General features: G+C 48.0%; 1 protein-coding gene across 2 annotated transcripts in view; it reads right to left on the bottom strand.

Annotated features, from left to right (window-relative positions):
- Window positions 1-21476, bottom strand: part of Rab3 (RAS oncogene family member Rab3) — a 103411-nt gene that overhangs the window by 24135 nt on the left and 57800 nt on the right. The window contains exon 1 of one of the 2 annotated variants that reach the window (XM_077693539.1): window positions 4293-4654. The exons of the other annotated variant lie outside the window; for it this stretch is intronic. The gene's annotated coding sequence lies outside the window, so the exon portion shown is untranslated. Of the gene's footprint in view, window positions 1-4292; window positions 4655-21476 lie in introns of those variants that run through there. 2 annotated transcript variants of the gene reach the window in all.

Raw genomic sequence — 21476 nt, 5'->3', positions numbered from 1 at the left:
AGAGAGAGAGAGAGAGAGAGAGAGAGAGAGAGAGAGAGAGAGAGAGAGAGAGAGAGAGAGAGAGAAATAATAAACTTTATTAAGAGCATCGTAATGTGGTGTGGGGTCCTCAGTCCAGGACTCCACTTGAGCCCCTGCGCGCCACGGCCCTTTCCACCAGCCTAAGCTGGGAATCGAGACCGGAGATGGACAGCTCCTTCTCTCGTTGCTCACGGGAAGGGTGCGCGATTCTTTGAATTTTGGGGCTTGCCGAACACTCCCATACCACGTGGTACAGGGTGCCCGGGGCAGCGAAAAATTTGCACAGCGGGAAGTACTGCGTTGGATGAAGCAAGTGGAGTTTGGTCGGTTGAAGAACGGTATTTGTTTGGAGGAGCCGGAGGCAGTGCTCCTGTCCTTTGGTTCGCGAGATTCGTGAGCGGGAGGGAAGATCATTCTTTGGTACTTATACGTACTCCGTTATCTCTTGATACGCAACCAAAGGATAGCCAGTCTCTAACCAAGATACTGTTGTTTACAACAAAACATTATCCACCCCTATGAATGAGAGGGGTTCTCCTTTCCCAAGCCCAAGGATTCGAGGATAACAAGGAAGATGTAAACAGCCGTCGTGGCAAGTAATCAAACTGACTTGCGCACTCGTCGAGAAAACGAAACAAAGCAAGGGACTGTCACGATCGCGAGCGGGCAAAACTTTACGGGGGGATTTGGGGGGAAAAGATGGATTCGGGTAGCGAAAAACCGGGGCAGTTTGAAATTAATGAGGGAAAGACCTCGGCACTCCAGTGGCTCTAAAGAGGCTGGTTACAGTTATTACTGCTTGCGCCGCCAAGACTGGTGATGACGGTGGTGAATTCAAGAACACTATCGAGTAATCTCCGTCTAAACCACTTGCTTTGGAAGGGTTATACAACGTGCACTTTCTTTTATAGCTATTCTGTTTCTGTTCGCTGCCAGGTTCGAGCCGATCCCGTTAGAAGGGTTCCACACTAAAGGCAACCCCGTGGTTCGGCTTCAGCACAATGCAGTCAAGTGACCGATCCGCGCCGCCAACAAAGCCAATTCGGCGTGCCGCACTGCGGCAATGGTAATGCATAACGTCATGCTTGCATTGCGTGATGCCGCACGGCGAACTTGCGAGTCAAATCGTACTACGCTCGTCATCGTCATTCGTCGAAATTTCACTGCTGGCTGCATTGATTGGACGATCAAGTGCATTGCGGTGAAGCCGAACCACGGGGTTGTCCAAGAATGTACGCGCCAATACACATTTCCACCTCCGAAACGTCAGTATCCGAAACGTCAGTAAACATTTGCTCGGGCAGACAGGCATTTCTTGTTCACGCTGCGTACCGCTAAGGTGTGGCGGCAAATTCTAAGAATACATGCCGAAAACTGAGCAAAATCTATGAATCGAAATGTTTTTAGTTCCATCATTAAAATATCTGTATAATTCGAAATCATTGTATGTGTCTTCAGAAAATATTTGTTTCACTGCACAGTATTTCCTTTTCTTTCATACTTCAGCTGATCACCACCGCACTGCAGGGCTCTCATATTCATGGAAAGCTCCGGATGTCAAGACATTTGGTGCTTTTTATTCTCTGAAAATGTATAAAGATCGGTTCGTCAGCCCGACTGATTGAATGATTGATTGATCCAATGGTTGACTCAAACAGTAACGCTCAGGGTTGTGAAGCGAGAGTCGTGGGGGGAAAAAAAGGAACGAAATTGTCTACAGAGCAACCTACGGTTCGAAGTAAGAGAAGCAGTAGATCTGGGGGCACGGCCATGGCACGACACGTGCCGTGAAGAGGACAGACAGGGTACAGATCGCGCGAGTCACCGAAATGGACACCCGAGAACCGGTTGAACAGCGAAGGGGGAGGGGGGGGGGGGGCAATAAAATATGTCCAAGGGGGTGAAGTGGGGGTGAAGTGCTCTGGGTCAATCAAATAACGCGTTCGGCTGACGCGGGGGCAGTTCAGCGTCGTTAGGAGATGCCGTTGACGTTGACGACGATGACAGCGCTTGACGTCACCCGAACGTGATCCGGCGGCTACCGCGAAAGAATGCGTCTGCGTGACCATACGGCTTCTTTTTTCTTTCCCATCTCTTTCTTCCTTACTGTTTTCGCAGACAGCCGCGACACATCGAGGTGGCGAACATCAGACAAGCGGCGTAGGCCTTCAGAAAGTTCTAGATCTCACAAGCGCCAAGCTTTCTGCCGAAGGAGGTGTGGCTCGTGTACCCATCGAAAGCTTTGGCCGGCGAGGGTGAATTGGTGGGCTCACCCCCGTGAAAATGGAAAGAACATTTCTAGCAAAAAATCACATTTTCCAGCTTAATTTATGGCTGTAGATTTATAGATTCTATAGCTGGAATCGACAGCTTCAAACTAGAAAAATTCTCAGTCTAGCTATAAATGATTATTTCCAACTTGCAGGGTTTTTTTTTTCTTGCATATGGACTGACAAATGCTAGCTGGAAGTAATAGCTGCCAGCCGGAAAAAAAAATCTCAATACAGCTAGAAATGAGCTAGAAACTAAATTTCTAGCTAGAAATATTTCTAGATATAAGAAATTTCTGGTTCAATTATCTAGCTAGAAAAAAATATTTTTTTTTCTCACACGGGCACACACAGCTTAGGGGCAACACGGGACACAGCGCCGTTCGGGTCGAATTTCACGTTTTGTCGCCCAATCTCTCCTTGACAAATTACGCCTCGTTTCAAAACGTAGTCAGCTGCAATAGTGGACTGACTGTATATACGTATACGCGTACAAGGCCTATCCTGCCTTCTCAATTCTTCGCGTCGTTTTGAAGCTGTAAATAGCCGTTACACGTCAACCAAAAAAGTACGCTGAAGACATCCCGTACTTTTGCGGGCCCAGAGAATATACACACCGGATATAACGAGATTAATGGAATGAATGAATAAGAAATAAGGCCAACGACGATAGATTCACCTGACACAAGGAAGGAGCGGTTTGAGTTCACTGAAATACGGCTGCTTCGACGCAATTAACACCTTCGTCATGCGATGGATGATGATACGATGATGATTACGCATAAGTCGGCGGGCGATACAGCGTCACGTGTTGTTCACAGTCAGCGAGCGGGCTAAACGTGGTGGACTCAGCGTCAAACTGGCGCGCAAATGCGAAACTACCTAGCTTCGTTTAAATCACTTTAGGCCTCGCAGTGTAAGTCAATATTTGTTCAAACTGCCTCAACGTGTTCAGCTTTAATGTACGCTTTGATATCCAGCCCGATACGGTGATCTCGGTCGACGGGGGACGACGGTGGGTGCGTTGTAGACCCGTAAATGATCTATATAGAGGCCCGTTCCCACTTGCGACGAAAGCGACGGGAATTCTGTCGCTTTGTCGCGCGGCAATCGTTTCCGTCGTTTGGTCGGGACAAATTTTTGTCGCCGCGACAGAAATCGCGTCGCTTCGTCGCAAGTGCGAAGGGGCCTGCACCTATCTTCTCTTCCCCATTACCCCTTCCTTTTCCTGCCCCAACCACCTTTGTACCACTACCTCAACCCATATTTCTACCCCCTCCCCATCCCTTTCTCTCCCTGCGATACATATGTGGTGCAGGCTGGGAACCCTCTCACAGTCACCTCACCTCACCATGAGCCCTCAGCTGTGGTGAACCTCACGGCCTAAGTTTACGCCTGAAACCCCGCTTTGGAAAACTAAAAATAGCATCACAGGATGTGTACATTAAAAGGAATGCCGTCTAATTATAACTTAAAGCAACAAAACAGAGAAGAAGCTAAGAAGGGAAAACGACAGCAATCACGTCGCTTTTATCGCACACCACGGGCCAATTAAGCCAAGACAAGAAACCACCAAACTTTTCCACCTGACTGCCTTACAGCGTTCATGGCTACTGGTGCGCCACAAAACAAAACCAAGAGTCTCCTTCAAAGGGCACCGCGTGGCGGTGGTGCCCTCAAAAGCCGCCGACTCGGCGGAAATTCACACCTGAATAGACACGGACCCCTTTCACCTGCCCCTACAAGTCGGGCTTCACCGCACGAGCGCTTCGGCGAGCTAGGCTTCACCGCAAAGGCGGCACCGGCCCTCCGGGTCACGGGGTCAGGTCGCTGCCGGCCCCGCTCGGACCGCGGCCCCCGTTCCTTCCACAAACCCCGAAACACACCCGGAGGCCATGAGTCGCCCCGAGACGTCGGGAAGGGCGCTCAAAAACAAAAACAGAAAGGGGAAACTGGGAAAACCTCCATGGTCGCTCGCGCAGCGGCGGGCGACTGACTTGCCTTCTATCGATCGATCCTCGAACGTGTTGTGTTACCCTGATTCCAGCAGCAGCACTCGGCGACGGCACGGTGCGTCGACGTCGTCGGCGACGTCTTTCTCTTTTTGTCCCCTCCCTCAACCGTTTGGAGGTGTTTCACGCTTCGCAGACGACGCAGGCGGGGATCGTCTGCTCTTCGACGGGAAAAAAGATCGTCTGCGCGTCGGATGTGGGGGGGTGCCGGCCAATCCTTGACGAAAAGCGGCGAAGGCGGCGACGCTATTCCTTTCTTCCACCACACCAGCACACGCAAAATGCGGGGCACGCACACACACGCGCGCGCACTACTGTACGTCCACGGTCTCCTCCTCACAGAGCGGAAAAAAAGCGAGCTGCTCGGCGGAGCGCCGCTCGGAATACACCGCGTACCGCACCGGCGATAGAGTCGTTGCCGACCGAGGCACGGCGCGACACACACCGACGGCAGTTCGCGTCAACTCCGCGAGATGACGCCACGCTCCGGCTTCGTTGTGAGGTGGCGTCCTCTGTGGGCCGCCAACGCAAACACAGAGGCTCACGACCGAGGGAAACCGAAACTTCCTAAAAACTTCCCAACAACGAAAAACCTCCACCGCGCGTCCAGACGTGATATCACCGAATTTCACCAGCGGAACTGTCGTCTGCTAGGCTGTGCTCGTCTGCGCGCACTCGGGAATCCGACGACTTGTGAAATCCGTCGCTTTACTTTTGTTCTCTCGTTGTCTGCTGCCGCCTGCCCTCATCGATCCTGATAGAGCCTCGCCCTCTTAGCGGTGCTAAAATTACACACGCATACAAAGCAGGGAGTTACCGTTGTTTTCTATTCCGCTTCGCCTTTTGTTTTCTTTTTCGGCGCGTTACAATACCCAGTCTGACGAAGGAATGTCGCCGGAAAGAAGCGCGCGTGACAGAAACGGCTAAAATTGGAATTCCCGGTTACAGTAGCGGCGCCAGACTATTGGTTGATTGATTATCGACACTATCGATAGTTTTGCGACAGTCGGATAATCGATGGCATTATCGATTGTTACCCGACATATATATAATTAGTAACAGCCTCTGAAGGTCTGCGTCGTCTGCAATGCCGTTAGAGCTTGGGTAGAACTCCCGCGGCGTTAGTCTCTTCCTCCCGCTCCTTGCCTCCGCGGGAAATTCAAAGTTCCGCAAACCCACTTTATGACGAAACTACTTTGTTAGAATACTCGCTCCATTCGAAGTTTTCTACGGTCCCTAATGAAAAGTAGGGAACGCAAGCATCTCTGCGGATAACAAAATACCGTTTAGAGCGAAGGAAGTTTAGTGTCCCAGGGACTTCGTTACGTCGGTATTTTTACTCTGTGTCTGTTAGGCGAAATGCAGATACTGGGCGCAAAAGTACACAATACGAAACGAATCAGTACAAACAACAACAAAAAATTACTTGTGCAACTTGTATTTACGGAGTGACTTGAAAGCATTAAAGGGACCCCGCAACACCTTTTCAAATCTTAATTGCTTGCAGAATGTAGTCACCCAACACACCCAGTACTTAGATTAGGGTGTCGCAAAGTACATCAGCAATAAAATACTGCTCTATACCCATCAGATAACTTGGAAACTCGCTCAAAAGATTTTTCTTTCTTTCCCGGTCTTGGCGTTCTGTCGACGGCTCGAATTACGTCATTAAGGTCATGTAGCGGCTGTTGGCCGGTGTTCTTTCAGTTGCAGCAATGAACGCAACTTTAAAAATAAAACTACGACAACAAAGCAGAAACGGAAGGCGTATCTGCAGCGACCAGTCAATCACGCAGTGCCGCTCCGTGCTGGCGATAACTATTCGCCGCGAGCTCGACATGTAGGTGGCGACAGCGTCGCGCTGCTAGTGTGGATGCTCCGCTGAGCGGCCCGTAAGAATGCACACTGTGGGCGCGCTTCGTGCCTTTTTCCCGCCGTATGTGCGCACGAAAGGTGCAAACAAGAGTGGTATGCTGTAGTTCGGTTCCTCAACGTTCAATGTATAGCATGGAAGCGGCAGTCAGTTTTCATTACTACGCCAAAAAAAGCAACGACTAATCGGGAATCTCAGAATGGCCGTAATTGTGACAATGAACTTGTACGCTGTGGCTCGTAGCAAGCTCGATCTTTCCAGACTATGGCTTTGAGCCTTCAATAAGAGCACAAATAGAAACAAATGAGTAAGCCTCGATCTCTGAAATTCAGTTTACCACGGCAATCTCAACCGCTTTCACTGGTAGCATGACGCATTCTTGCATTTGTGGGATGCCCTAAAATAATAACACTACTTAACTGCCCGGAAATTCTTTCTAAGAGCTTACGATATTTTTTTTTTGTGTTCAAAAGGCAACATAAAATTACTGAATTTTGATCAGTGCAGAGATATAAATGTACCCGCTCTAGCGGGTCTTTTAAATGAAATTTTAACGACTCTGAAGGAAGGTTTGATGAATAACGGTGTCGGATCAATTATTTACGGCTTTTGTCGCAAGTGAACTTGCGAATTGAATTGTCAGCGCACGCAGTACAATCAACATCTCATGTTTAGCTAGGTTTTCGCAAAGTGACCTTAAGCAGCTGCTTACAGTGTGCAGACCAAGCTTCTGGGACCACACAGTGAGCACAAATTTTCTGTTACGGCTGCTCTGTTGACCATTTGCGTTCCTTTTAAAATCTAACAGGTGCCTGCAACAGCGAGATGTGTTTGCATTCTTGCGTATAAGGTCGCTTACGAACCCTAAAGATGGCAATAAATGAAGTTGCGCTGTTGCAGATGTAGTAAAACATTTCTTTTTTATTTCTCTTTGCGAATCAGCGCAACGGGTTCCCGGTAACTACTTTGTTTTGTAAACTGAATATCGCCTTTGTCTTGGCATTTAATTCTTGAGGATTGGTTAAAAAATGAAATTCCGTGCATTTAGTTTTTTTTCGGGAAGGGGGGGGGGGGGGGTCCTGCTGACGTTGCAAGAGCAGCGAGAAGAGAACGCATGTTACGCGAAAAGCCAAACTATGGTTATAAAGGCGCCGTGTTCTGTAGCGGTGAAAAAGCAGTACGTATTTTCAAAACTAATTAACCCCCCTTTGGTTCGGGATTGTCCAGGAATTGTGGCTCGCCTTTTTCAAAATTGTATTGACAGCAAGCATTGTGGCAAAAAAATTAAAAAAAAAAAACAGCGAGTCATGGCACACACCCCTCACACATGTGGGCAACAACGTGCATTATATTACGCGTTTTCTCCTCTTTCTTTAAACTTAGGTCCACCTTAAGAGGTTAAAACGTGAAAATATTAGGCATTTGGTTATGCTGAGTGAGACACGTTTCTGCACAAGGTGATTCATGTCGGATTTGAAAATGATATATATGAAAAAGACACACGAAAGGCCACATGACAGACGCAAACTCAACTGCTTAATTTTACCGAAAAATCCCCCCTAAATACTCTTCCGCATCCATAGAAACGTATTTTAAATAATACGTAAAATTAGCAACTCGATACAGTTGAATAAATGTTTATTCCTCCTCCTCAGTATAAACAACGACTGTCCAAAAATTGTATTTATTTCAGAAAAGGTACGGGAAGGACACGATCACACAGGCGCTTGCGGGTGTAAAATACGTGTCCGGTAATGTATGGGCGATAGCGCACGGGTCGTGTGCAGTGTAAATGTTTTTGTTTGTTTCTTCTTTCTATAAGCCCGCATATGCACAGGTCTTGTCGCTTCTTACCCGTTTCGCGTACTAAACTTTCATCCTTTAAATAATCACCACGACACCTTTAAAAAGCACCCTTCGACGTTCCCGAAACGGCAGACGACTGCACTCAACAATGAGAAAAGTGCAATGTGTGGAAGCAAACACTCAAGCGGTGACCAGGGCGAAGATGTTTCGTGGAATGAAACCAGCGCATTAACCCGCAACGACCGCTGATTATTGCGTTTCTAGAGGAAATGCGCAAGCAGAGATAAATTATGTCATTGCTTACTGCCAGACGAGCACACATATTGGTTGTTTTGTCGTGTGCAGCACGCGTCTTGCGCCGCACGCAACGTGAAAAAGCAGACGACGCGAGAGCGCCATCCACACTAGGAGCGGTTCGTCCCGCCGCCGCCAGGGGCCGACTGTGTTCGCGCTCGGGGCGAATAGCTTTCGCAGTGCTTGCAGACGCGAAGGAAAGAGTGAAAGCGTTAACGGAACGTGTTGCAGGGTCCCTTTAAAGCAATATTTCTATCTCTTCCTCCAAACTGGTTCGCCCATACGAAACGGCACATGGGTAAAGTGATATTCGCGAGGTTTAAACCCTCACATTCGCCAAAGCCGACACTCGTATTGGGGGCAAGCATAGTTTTACTTTAGACGGGCGCAGTAACTATATTTAATTCTCTCTGTCGTTACCACTCGTCGCCATCCCTCGTTATAACGAAACGCTTTACTCGAAATATACCTTAATTCGGAATTTATTCTGCTCCCAACCCAAACGCATGCATTTAAGGCCGCATTACTCGAAGTGCACGAAGAGCTTGACCCGCTTATAGCGAAGTGACGAGTGGAGGCATGGCCGAGCGGCGGTGACCCAGAGGCGAGTCAGGTTGCCAACATGGAGGATCAACGTCAACGCATGGAGGATCAACGTCTTTCCCCGGCGATTTTCTCGAGCCGGTCATACTCGATTCGCGCCTTCCGATTTTAGACGAAGAGACCGAATGCGTGGTACGGTCATTAAATTTTGTTCCTAGACATTGGTCAACTGCGTGAATGCGACGCTGCGCGAGCACCGACACTCGAACCGTAGAGTTAGCAGTGTCGTCCACCACGGGGCGCCGAAAAATTCTAACTTCCATGCTGCACACCTCGGGGGAAAATTTCCCAGAGATCATGCAAAGCTTCTAGTGGAAACGCGGTCAGTTTTCATGATTGCGCTGTGCACCAGAAATGAGCGGTTAATCGTTTCTTTTTTTTTTTTTTTTTGAGCGCAACAAACACAACCTTCGCTCGAGCCACGGCATTTGCAGCGCTTTCCAGCGCGACACTCGTGTAGCGTTCCGTGACGCCCGCACGCACCCCTGTAAATTCACTGCCCCTTTTTATGAGCGGCGACCACAGCCTCATGCAATGTTTGGTCAAATTGGAGCAGGGGTTGCTCGCGCCCGGCCAGAACTTGAAACAGCCAAAACTGACTGCCTTTTTATATGCGACGCTCAGAGGAGCATCTCTTGCCGGCGGCCCTGTCCTGCGTCCGTCGTCGTCGGCGTCCGCGTCCGCACAGCTGCGTCTCTCCTCCGCTCACCCCCTCTCCTCTCTCCGATAGCGAACACTCTCGCCCGAACACTCTCGCCCCGCGTGGCGCAGCGCACTCTCACTCCGCCAGTGCGCAGCGCTGCACGCGGCGCAAGCGCGCTGTGCGCATGTGCAGCGCCCTCTCTCTCCGCGGTCTCGTCTCCTTCAGGCGCGCTGCGCATATAAGCGGAGTGCCGCGCTCCGGCCGGTCTCTCAGTCGACGGTCGTCCGCGCTACGCTTGCTCTCTCTCTCTCTCTCTCTCTCTCTCTCTCTCTCTCTCTCTCTCTCTCTCTCTCTCTCTCTCTCTCGCATCACCCGACGATTGCTCACGCAATTCGAGTAATCGACCCAACGGAAACGCACAATGGAACCACCTTCGGCGTCGCATCACACCAGGGTTCCCGCGAGGGGAGGTGGGCGTAATTTTTTTGCACCTGAATAAAACTTTGTTTCACTGAATACATTGTGTTTGATTCCTTGCAGTTAGGGTGCAATAAAGCTCAAATGCTTCAGCTTTTTTCGAGAGGTCACTTACATCGAAACACCGCTTATAAAGTAATTTTTCACCGTCCCGCTGACTTCGTTATAACGAGGGATTACTGTACGTATATACGTATACACCAAGGCGGAAATTTGTTGCTGCAGTCAAAACTTTCGTACAACAACAAGAAATAAGTCTAAAAAACACGCCATGAAATTCCAACAAGTAGAATTTCTGCTGTATTTCCGGCTGCTCAGTGGTTTTCAGATCGCCCTATATGTCTGCTTTCAATAGTTTTCTTTCTTCATCTCAAACCTGACTTCTCGGGCGCGCATGTGGAGTTCTTCGTCGCTTAACAAAATACTAATTTATTTATTTATTATACCTTACAGGCCCATAGAAGAGCATTGAGTAAGGGGGGTTACATTTTTGAAAGAACACACAAAAAAAAAATAGTGGGGAAAAAGAAGAAAAGACAAGTACACAATATAGAGTTTGGGTAATCGGCTTACAGACGTAAATGAAACACGTCATACACGTTTCTAACAGACAATGATCACAAACGCACAGGGTTTTTGTGGAATAAAAACATCACAAAAACACAAATACAAGGGGGAAACACTCATAAACAGTAACAATATTATTCTAGCAATTCATCATTACACAATTACTGGAAAAATGTCGGTGCCGATTTTCGCTAAAGCTATCTTGACTAAGATGGATGCAATTTGGTCAGGAAGATCATTCCAATGCATGATTGCTCGAGGCAATGCAGATGAATTGAAAGCAAGCGTCTTGCCAAAAATTCGCGTGAAACTATGACTATTATGAAGGCGTCGTGACGTACGTACTGGGGCGTTAAGAGGAAGCGGGTTAGGTGTGACGCGAACTATGTATTTATGAAAAAGGCATAATAGCGCGATAGTGCGACGGGTATCTAGCGGCTGAAGTGATAACTCTTGTTTGATTTGGGTAACGCTAAGATGACGGTCGTACTTGCGTGTAATAAATATGGCGGCTCTGTTTTGAATAGATTCCAGCTGGGCGATTAGGTAGTTTTGGTGAGGGGACCAGATTGCCGACGCGAATTCTAGCTGTGAACGAATAAAGGTTAGATACGCATGTTTGCGGACAAGGGCTGGTGCGCATCGTAAATTTCGTCGCAGATAACCGAGCGATTTAGAAGCCTTTGCGCAGATGGCGGAAATGTGGGTACTCCAAGAGAGATTAGGTGTTAGATGAACACCAAGATATTTATAGGAAGCGGCTTGCGAAACTGCACTCTGGTTGATGGAATAAAGAAAACCTGAATTATCGTGTTTCCGACTAAAAGACATTACTTTGCATTTACTCAAATTAAGTGACATTTGCCATGTATTACACCAATTGTAGATTATGTTTAAGTCATTTTGTAAGGAAAGGTGGTCGTTAAGGCTAGTAATCGTACGATATATAATACAATCGTCAGCAAAGAGTCGTATCCGTGATGAGATGTTGAGGGGCAGGTCACTTATGTAGATCAGGAACAGTAACGGGCCCAGGACGCTCCCCTGGGGAACTCCAGAAGTAACATCAGCGAGGTGTGAAGAAAAGTTGTTGACCACGGTAAATTGTTGGCGCATAGACAGAAAGTTCCGAATCCATGATAAAGTTAAAGAATCCAGGCAAAGGGCTGATAGTTTTGTAATGAGGCGGGAATGAGCAACACGGTCGAACGCTTTTGAAAAATCAAGGAAAATGCAGTCTGTTAGTTGGTTAGCATTCATGTTAGAGTGTAGGTCGGTTGTAAATTCCAGCAGTTGTGTATCACATGACAGGCCTTTTCTGAAACCATGCTGATGGACGAAAAAAAAGTTGTTGGATTCGAGGTGTTTATACACGTTAGATGCAATAATGTGCTCCAGTAGTTTACAGCATATGCACGTCAAAGAAATCGGGCGATAATTTTCGGGTGCATGTTTGTTATTGGATTTGAAAATGGGAACAACCTTGGCGATTTTCCAGTCGGCAGGTAACAGACCTGATGTCAATGATTTACTGAAAATATGGAACAGAATTTGACTAGAGATGTGCACAGTGTTCTTTAATATTTTTGAATTGATGTTATCGACACCAGATGAAGTGGAGACTTTAAGACTGCCAATTAGTGAAGCGATGCCTTCAGGAGTAATATTAATTGGCTGCATATATCTGTAATCGGATTCGGGAACCATGGGTATGGTGGAATGATCTTCCTGAGTGAATACCGACGAGAAGAAATGGTTGAATGCATGCGTACACGCATGTTCCTGAAGGGGAACACCGTTGTCACCATGCAATACAATGTCATTATTAGAACGATTGTTTGAAATTGTCTTCCAAAACTTTCTGGGGTTATTTTTTAACAGCGAAGGTAAATCCTCAGAAAAGTATTTTTGTTTGGCACTGTGTACTGCAGAGTTAAACGTTCTCAGAAATTCCTTATATTTGGCCCATGCCGACGCACTGGAAGTCGATTTAGCACTCTTATACAATCGTTTCTTTTTGTTTCGCATGTTTCTGAGTTGTCTGTTGAACCACGGATTAGATTGATCATTTTTTATTGTTATTAAAGGCACGTGTTTGTCGACCAGTTCGGCAATCTTGTTCTTGAAGAGCACCCAGCTGTCATCCACAGACCGGGAACTGAATGAGGGTAGTAAGGATTCATTGAAGAATTCCTCCAATTCTGCGTTCATTTCCCTGTAATTACCTTTGTTATAATCGCGTATTTTTTTAATGATGGCACCGGGAAATTTTAAAGGAGTGTTAAATGTAAACTGAAGGAGCTTATGATCGCTGAACCCATCGATGTATAATACGGATCCTATGCTTTCCGGTACAGTGGTTAATACAACATCTAAGATGTTAGACCCTCGAGTGTGTTCGTCTATAACTTGAACAAGGTTGAAGTCTAGAGTTAAGTTAATGAATTCGGTTCAAATGCTACAGGGAGCTGAGAGGAGCGACCAATCAATGAGAGGGAAATTAAAGTCCCAGAAAAGGTAGACTATATCAGCAGGGCATTGTTTCAAGGCACAAGATATACTTTCACGCAGTTTCTTCAAGGATGGATCGGAGTCAGGTGGACGGTAGCAGGCGCCTATTAAGACCTTAGCGGATGCTGTCACGCATGCAGCCCAAGTTATTTCAACCGAAGCATTCGTTTCAACGGAAAACGACGTTATCCCGTTTGATATAAATAATGTAGCTGGCCACAGGTATTCTGCAGTATCGGCACGTTTACAACGGTTAAACATCGGTAGTTCTATCTTGAAAGTTTTGTGATATCAAACTAACAATAGCATGATAGTGATGGTTTTACGCCATTAGACAAGCGGTAGTCCATTAATAGTCGACCCCCGATAATTTTCTTACTGCCGATAATTCATTCTGGTTCGACAATAGATACTTTTTCATCACCGCAGTAAACGCAAACAAATTTTACTGTCAAAATTGCTGCAGTCACTTCTTTTTTGTGCGTCGACAACTGCATAACTATAACGCTTCACAGCGCATTTCAAAGCGAACTCGGTCGAAGCGACGAATGTAAAGTCGGCAGACGATGATTGCAGACGACGTCGCTTTGGCCGACGTCAGCGAATCATTCCGAACTTCAACCTAAACTTTGTTACAGCCGATGCAAACGACGAAGCTTAGCAGTGTACATCGGAACCTTTTAAAAAGTCTCTGACTAATTGCTTTTTCGCTGCGAATACCTCGGTGAAAACCTGAAACAGGGATGGCCTATTTCGTGACGTAGACAACGCGTACGCCAATCCTAATTATGCACGCCCGACGGTGTGAAGGCGTGACTGCAGGCAGCGCGTCGAATTAACGGGCAAGCCTGGAAAGTTTTACATTTGGGAGTCGCGTTGGCAACGACAGAACATTAAAAAGTCCCCTCTCCGAGGTAGTTGGGCACCAAAAGCACTGATTATATCGATGGAAAGTCAAAGTAGAGTCGCGGCGGGAGATTCAAACAGGAAAAGAATGATGCCAAGCACATATTTGGTCTCAAGACGAGAAGGCAACGCGTACGACAACAGGAACAGAACTGAAAGAATAAAATGAGCGACGTATGCAACGTCCCTGAGTTATAATAAACAGCTATGCAGGCAGTTAAAAACCGATGTTAAGAAAATTTGGGCCTTAATCGACAATTCTGCGATTACCGTATTTTCTTTGAACAAAAGAAGACATCAGCACTTCAGCGACTACTGAGTGATCAATGTCAAGGGCATACTGACACGTGGAATGACGCCTAGGCCTAACAGAGGATGAGGAAAGACTACGCCCCATATCAACCGGTATTGATTTTTGCTCAACAAAAATTAAGTCTCTTCTCTCTCTCTCTCTCTCTCTCTCTCTCTCTCTGAACACTTCACTTAATATCGTTCTCAATAAATAAATAAATATAAAAATAAATAAATAAATAAATAAATAAATAAGACTCTTCAGCGACACGAGGTGCGAACGAAGCATTATACGATCGATTCACTCCTCACGCGGCAGCGGCTGCGCAAGCAGAACCCAGGCGCAGACGATCAACGTAGGCCGCAGGAAAGGTGGAGGTGAGGCACTTTTTGGGAAGGATGAAATAGAGGGATAATTGCGTCTTGACCCCTTTAGCCTTCCCATTTTTCTTCCAATGTATTACAGGAGCCAAGCCAGGCGCAATCACGTGACCCGGCAGACGATTTATGATTGGGCGCTGAAGAGGCGTGACGCAGACGACGCAAGCGCGGTATAACGGAACGCCAAAGGGAACAGAAAAAAAAAAGAAAAACGGAAGATTTCCCAGCGGCGCGAACACGATACACTCCGTAACCAAAAGGAGGAAGTCAAAAACAAAAAAAGAAGGGGCATTGAAAGCGGGAACGCCAACGCGAGCCCCGGGGCGCTAATTAAATCACGCGTGCGCCATATTGAGAGTGGCCGCGAGTGTGTGCGGACGGAAGCCAGTGTTGACCGAAGAGATATATCGGGCGCGGCAACGGAGGAAGATCGCGGCAGCGGCGGCCGCGCGCAATATTGTCTCCAGATCGGGCGCCGTCTTTAAGAGGGCAATTACGGTCGGCGTTTATTGGGCTTGACACGAACAATGCTGGCAACGTGCGATCCCGGACACTCGCGTTAATACAGCCCCTTTTCGCGCCGAGCTGGCAGATGCAGTGGCGAAAATGTCTTCCAAATTAGCACTACTGAACTTACAGTGCACGACGAATATAATAAAGCGAGGCCTGGTTCACGGGGGAAGCCCTTGGTGCGGTGCTTCAAAGGGGCAATGAAGACCAAATACAAGTTTTGTTCATTAAAAAGACTGATTTATCCCTATGTCAGAGGTTTTAAACAGGCTGATGACGACGACGATGGCCTGTCTCCGCGGAAGCCTTTGAGTGCACATAAAAGCGAAAAGGACGTTGGACTGAGCCATCGAAGCAAGCAATAGCTAACCTTAGCATATTGCCACGAACCATGTTTTGGGTTTCCTTGTTTATGTTTCGTTTTTGCCGACCGGCTGCGCCGGACTATGTTGTTATCTGTGTTATCCGTGAGCCCAGTGAAGCGCATGCCGCACGTGTTATCTCCTCTTATAGGGAGAGTATTTCGAACTAACGTCACCAGCCTAGAATAATCTTCTTTGATCTACAGTGTTCTGGATGCAATTCGACTGCTCGAGAAACCCTCGCGCCGAGAGATAAATGCCCGCAGAGCAGACGCCGCGGCATTCGACTCGCAGACGCTCGCCTGCGCACGTCACTTTGTTGACTGCTGCTTCGCCGCAGGGGGGGGGGGGGGGGGGTGACTAGAAAATGTGAGCTTCGTTGAAAGTTTGAACAAACTCGAAAAGCCAGCCGTTCCTCCACAAAACATTTTTGTAAAGCGGCTACCCAGCACAACCCCAAGAAACCATTGAATTATCGCTGCAGTGGATCACCTTACGAGGCATGCGTACCACACCGTCGACCGCACCGCCACACCGTCGACCGCTGCAGCCCGCGAAGTTTCTGCCTTCCTACTACAGAGGTTTATTTTGCGCCACGGTGCGCCCAAGAAGCTATTGAGTGACAAGTCGTTCATAGAAAACGTACCGCGTATCACCCGCAGACCAGTGGGTTGACCGACAGATTTAACCACACGCTTGGCGACATGCTTTCTATGCATGTCTCTTCGGACCATTCAAACTGGGACTTGGTTCTGCCTTTTGTCACGTATGCGTAAAATGTGGCGACACGTTTTCTTCGATGCATGTCTCTTGGGACCATTCAAACTGGGATTTGGTTCTGTTTTTTGTCACGTATGCGTATAATGTGGCGACGCAGACTACGACAGGCTTCTCGTCATTCTTTCTACTTTATGGGTGTGAGCCATCCGGCATTCTAAAGACCACGTGTCCGAGTACAGGTTCGTTTGCTGAGTGCTGAAGCACGCCGAAGAGTGCCGCCAACTGGCTCGATCCTTTACGGCTGCGGGCCAAGGAAGCCAAAAATCTCGCCATGGCGCTTCGGCCGCATCACCTATACCTACGCCACCGGATCCCTCGTGTGGCTGTGGATTCCATCCAACACATACGGCCTTTCACCGAAACCACGGCCCCTGCCGAGTTCTCGAGAAGACGTCCCCCGTCAATTACGTCGCTGAGCCGATCACTGCCACAAACCGACCTTCGTCGCCGTGGACGCGAAACAGTTCACGTACAGGTGGCGTCAAAAGTAACTGGAACACGGTCTCGCAAATTTAGAGGAATTCCTTCTTTTGTAAACTGCCTTGCTGCATTGGGGTCCTCCCTAAAAGGAAAAACAAAGTTCTTGTAAACCGGTAACGGCTGTCACGAAGCCAGTAAGGCAAATATTTTCTGATATTCACAAACCCTTGTTCCAATTACTTATGACGGCACCTGTACATCGCCTGAAGCTTTACTACGACCCGAGTCCCAAGATTCACTCGTTGTCGCATAAGCCTTCAGTCGTCAGGATGGCTCCTCTTTTTGCCGGGGGGTGAATGTAATGAAGATACTACGGTCACTCGTTGTCGCATAAGCCTTCAGTCGCTGCAAGATGGCTCCTCTTTTTGGCGGGGGGTGATTGTGATGATGATACTACGGGCAGCAAGCACTTCCTTAAAAGGGTATGCGCCGTACGCGTCTCAAGGCAAAGATGATGCATGTGCGTTGTCCTGGAACAACCAACCCCAAGTGTGCTTCAATCCGGGAGAATTCCCACGAAACAACAGTTAGTCAACACCCTCACCACTCGACCACTCACCTCCACGAGAGCGACCCATGAGAGGGAACGTGGCACTAATGACGGCAACGCCTCCTAACGTGAGAGCGAATAATCCCCGGATATTATATCATCTGATTACGACGATCAGATGATAATGCGCCGTGACGTACGCATGGATAATTTGTTTAAGGCTTAAGATTTATAAACGGATAAACTAGTCTGTCAGTCAGTATACAGCGCTCCATGAGTCGCACTCTCGGCGCATACGAAAATTGTATTAATAAAAGGCGGCTAGCTAGGGCCTTCATACTTTGATACGAAACTGCTTAGTTTGCCTTTAAAGGAGTCATGAAGAGAAAATTCAACTTCGTTTAATTTGAAAGCACTAGGATTCAGTATCTCACTCAGCTCCATTACAGCCACAAAAGATGTTTTTTAACGAGAAAAAAAAAACAAGAAGTATTTAAAAACTTTCAAATTTTGCGCCACAGTGACGTCTAATGAGCAAGAATGACGTCATACGGGCCAACAATAAAACATAATTTTCAGTGCGTTAACTGCACGTTAGCGTTCAAGTGACGCGGTCAAATGGAACAAAAGGCCCCATTACAGACGTCCAGTCATGTGCCGTCGCGACAGGTCAGTTAGGCGGCCGCCAATCGCACAAACAAGGTTCCGTGACGTCATAGAAAAGTTGCGGGAAATCGGCTAGGGGGTCGCGACTGCTTCACACGTTTTCTTTATTATCTCCATTATTTGTTCGAAGATTGCGATGATACTGGTATCATTGTTATCGGGACTAAGCAGTCTTTCTAATAAACCCAACTTGTATTTTGTCTTCATGGCTCCTTTAAAGTAATCTTTCCAGCAATGCTTGTGTAAAGTACTGAAGCCGACTTCAAAGGGGCTCGATAAATAGCGCTTCATAGGGATACATGGGGTCCTACGGAAGAATTTAAAGGGACACTGAAGTGATATGTAAACATTGCGGGATTACTTGCGCAAATTGTAGTCCGGAGTCCCCAGGCCATGTTTCGACCACTCTAAGCGCGCTTACGCGATTTTATTTAGTAGAAAAATTAATTCGAAAATGCTGTCCTCCTCTCTTTACGCTCGCCCATTTTCTGCGGCGTTTTCGTGTGACGTCGCGAGGAGCCGAGCTCGCAATTGGCTGCGCTACTGCACGGCTCCCCGGCCTTCAGACAGAGTCAGTCGGCCCAGCGTTTCGTCCGCCGGCCGCCGACGGGTCGTCGCAATTCGTTCGCTCAGTTGAAACGAAGCCAGGACACGTTTGTGAATGGAAGAATCTGCCTTTCTTTACTTGGTTAGTTTGTACACTGTATCTAGCTCCAAGTCAAGGTCGCTTCACACAAGCGCTGCACAAGCGCACATGCGACACTTCGCTGACTGGTACGCCAGTAGGAAAATATAAGGCCTCTTGAAGGCGGGAGAAGAGTCACCGAAGTCAATATAGGTACTAAGGAAATAATATCAACTGATATTTTTACCGTACAGCGTAAAACTAGGGTGCGGGAAGCACTTTTTTTGCGCTGGGCGAACAAGCACAGCGGTCAGCAGCACGACTACGCATCTGCGAACGCTTTTCCGTCTACGAAATGCAATTGCTAGACGTGAGCTATTGTGGAAACTCGGGGGACGCTTACTGCACGAGCGCAATACAACAAATAGTCACCTAAGCTGCTTGAAATGCCAAAACTAAATAAAAATGTAAACTGGTTGTACAATATATACCTTATATTAACAAGGCTAGCGGAGCCCGCCCCGTGGCCTAGTGGTCTGGGGCGTTTAGTCTGTCCACGCGAGTGTTTTGCAAGTCACGAGTTCGAATCCCTGCGGGTACGTGCTTTTTTTTTTTTTTTTTCCGCCGATGTTTTCTATATTGAGTTCACCTTTTTTGGGCCGCAACATTCATGGCTCCACGAACTAGTTCACAAAACGCGCGCAGGCTGGCACTGGCGCGCTAGCGAGTTCTCGTTGGCGTGCTGTTGCCATAAGCACCGACTGCTTGCAGGCAGTGGGCACAGGCCAGAATGAACAGACCCTTGGCCTGGTGCGAACACGCTTTTTACGACACAGGCATGAGGGAGGCAAGCTCCAAATATGGGGGAAAAGCGCATGACATTTGGGCGTCTGCGGGTACGCGGAGGACGTTCATGCACTGCGTAGGCCTTGGCTAGTGAATGCTACGATTCCAAGCCGTCCTGGGAGGCTTATCTTTATGCATTTTTACAGCTGACAACATGGCAGAAGCGCGGTACGATGATTACTGAGTTCTTTGCGGCCGCAGCGCGACGCTCTACCGACTAAGCCACGGACGCGACGCTGATATCAGTGTTAGTAACGCGCCTTATATCTTTAACGCATTCGAACTACGTCGTCAGCGGCGTGCGTTGGCGACTCAGCGGCGTTATAGCGGCTTGATAACTGCGTGGTGTACACGTGATACTACAAACCCGCTAGTTCTGCATTCTCTCACGTGACTGCGCCTTCTCTCCCTTCACTCCGGTCGGCGCTTCGCAGCTGCGGTGCGCTGCGGTGCGGTGCGCTCCTCCTCTTCCCTGGCCCCCCGCTCCCCGCCGCCGCGGTCCCTTCTTTCGAGGGAGAGGGGGCCACGTTCCCTGGTGAAACAAGAACCACGGCCGCTGGACCTTGCGTGCGCTCTCATCCAGCGGCCGTGCAAGAACCATATGTGGCGCGCGCGCGGACCCCCGCCGGTGGTCCCAGTTGACAGCCCCCGGCGGCGGCGGCGCGCGCTTTGCTTCGTCCATTCTCCCGCCACCAAGATTTCCGCAGAGGGACAAACGAGGCGTGTTAAGCCGAACGTGATCACGAGGGGGTGTTAATGTACCTAACGGGCAAAATGCCACCAAACTTCAACAAACTCCCCCTCATAGCATCACCCCGTGCTTCGCACTTCCTCATACTCCCCTTCGGGGAAATGCGGGGGAATTTTTTTCTTCTTTCGCGCTTTGTAAAATAATTACCGATTTGTCAACCGGATAAACGATGAAAAGTGTGCTAATTTGAGCCAGTCTACGCAGGGCAACCAAAAACGGGAGCTTGACAAATTCGCTTCAGTGTCCCTTTAATGAAATGCGCTTGGGCCACCGTACTTTGGTATCAGACTGTCAGGGGCGTAGCAAGGGGGGGGGGGGGGGGGGGGGTGTCGGTGCCAGAACAGCCCCCGCAATTTGTGAGCACTGTACACCCCCTCCTATTTACACATTTACACATTTACAAAAATTTACGCTATTTACACATTCAAGTGTAAAAACAAATGCACAGTTAAATCTCGATATAATGAAGTTGACAAAAATTCGCAATTTTTAGTCACATCCAGGTTTTCGTTACATGTATAGGTTTCGAGTTAAGGTTCGCGTGAATAACGCAGGAACGAAACGAAGTTGCTAGACATCAGTGACCGTGAACTCCCGCTTCAAGGATTTATCCCAGAGTGAAAAAGTGCGTGATTTGTGCCAGCTGCTGTCCCACGAGCGTAGTCGCGACACGACACTCCAAAGAAATAAAGTCACGTATTACTTTTGACTCTGACACTTCTCGGTGCCTTAGCACGTTTCAAGAGCGCTTTTCGCTAACTTGCTGCTTGTTTCCGCACTCAAAATTGTTGAGGGTGCTAGCTGGGATATTGAATACTGGGCGGCGACGTTCTTCTCGTCTTGAAAAGACAGTTGTTTTTTTTTCCTGGCAGTAGAACTCATCACCGACGTACCGGCAGACAGACAGGCCGACAGACAGGCCTAGCACCTAACCGACACCGCACTGTCGACACTGGAAACGCGCAGTAGTTTGCGGTGCGGGCGAAGTTTACATAATTAGTGCATTTTTTAGCCGATTTTTTAGAAAAAGTGCAAAAAATAATAGCTCATCAACGTGCCGAATTTGTTACATCAAGGCTAACCTTCGCAACGCCTTCGTTACATAGAGGTCGCAAACACATGGGTTTCAATGGGGCTGGCAATGGGGAATTGAAAAACTTCGTTAAATCCACGAATTCGTTACATAGAAGTTCGCTACATCCAATTTTAACTGTATTCAAAATATTCAAATGTAAAACAAAAATAAGCGTGCTGGTTTGTTGAGAAATAGGGTTCTTCTGAGTCCCGTATGTACTACTATTTTTTATGCAG

This window comes from Haemaphysalis longicornis, unplaced genomic scaffold (genome assembly GCF_048455015.1).
Source record: "Haemaphysalis longicornis isolate Haplotype H1 unplaced genomic scaffold, Haemaphysalis longicornis Haplotype H1 scaffold_12, whole genome shotgun sequence".
Lineage (NCBI taxonomy): Eukaryota > Metazoa > Arthropoda > Arachnida > Ixodida > Ixodidae > Haemaphysalis > Haemaphysalis longicornis.
The sequence above is the reverse complement of the archived record's forward strand: the minus strand, read 5'-3'. Positions and strand labels throughout refer to the sequence as shown.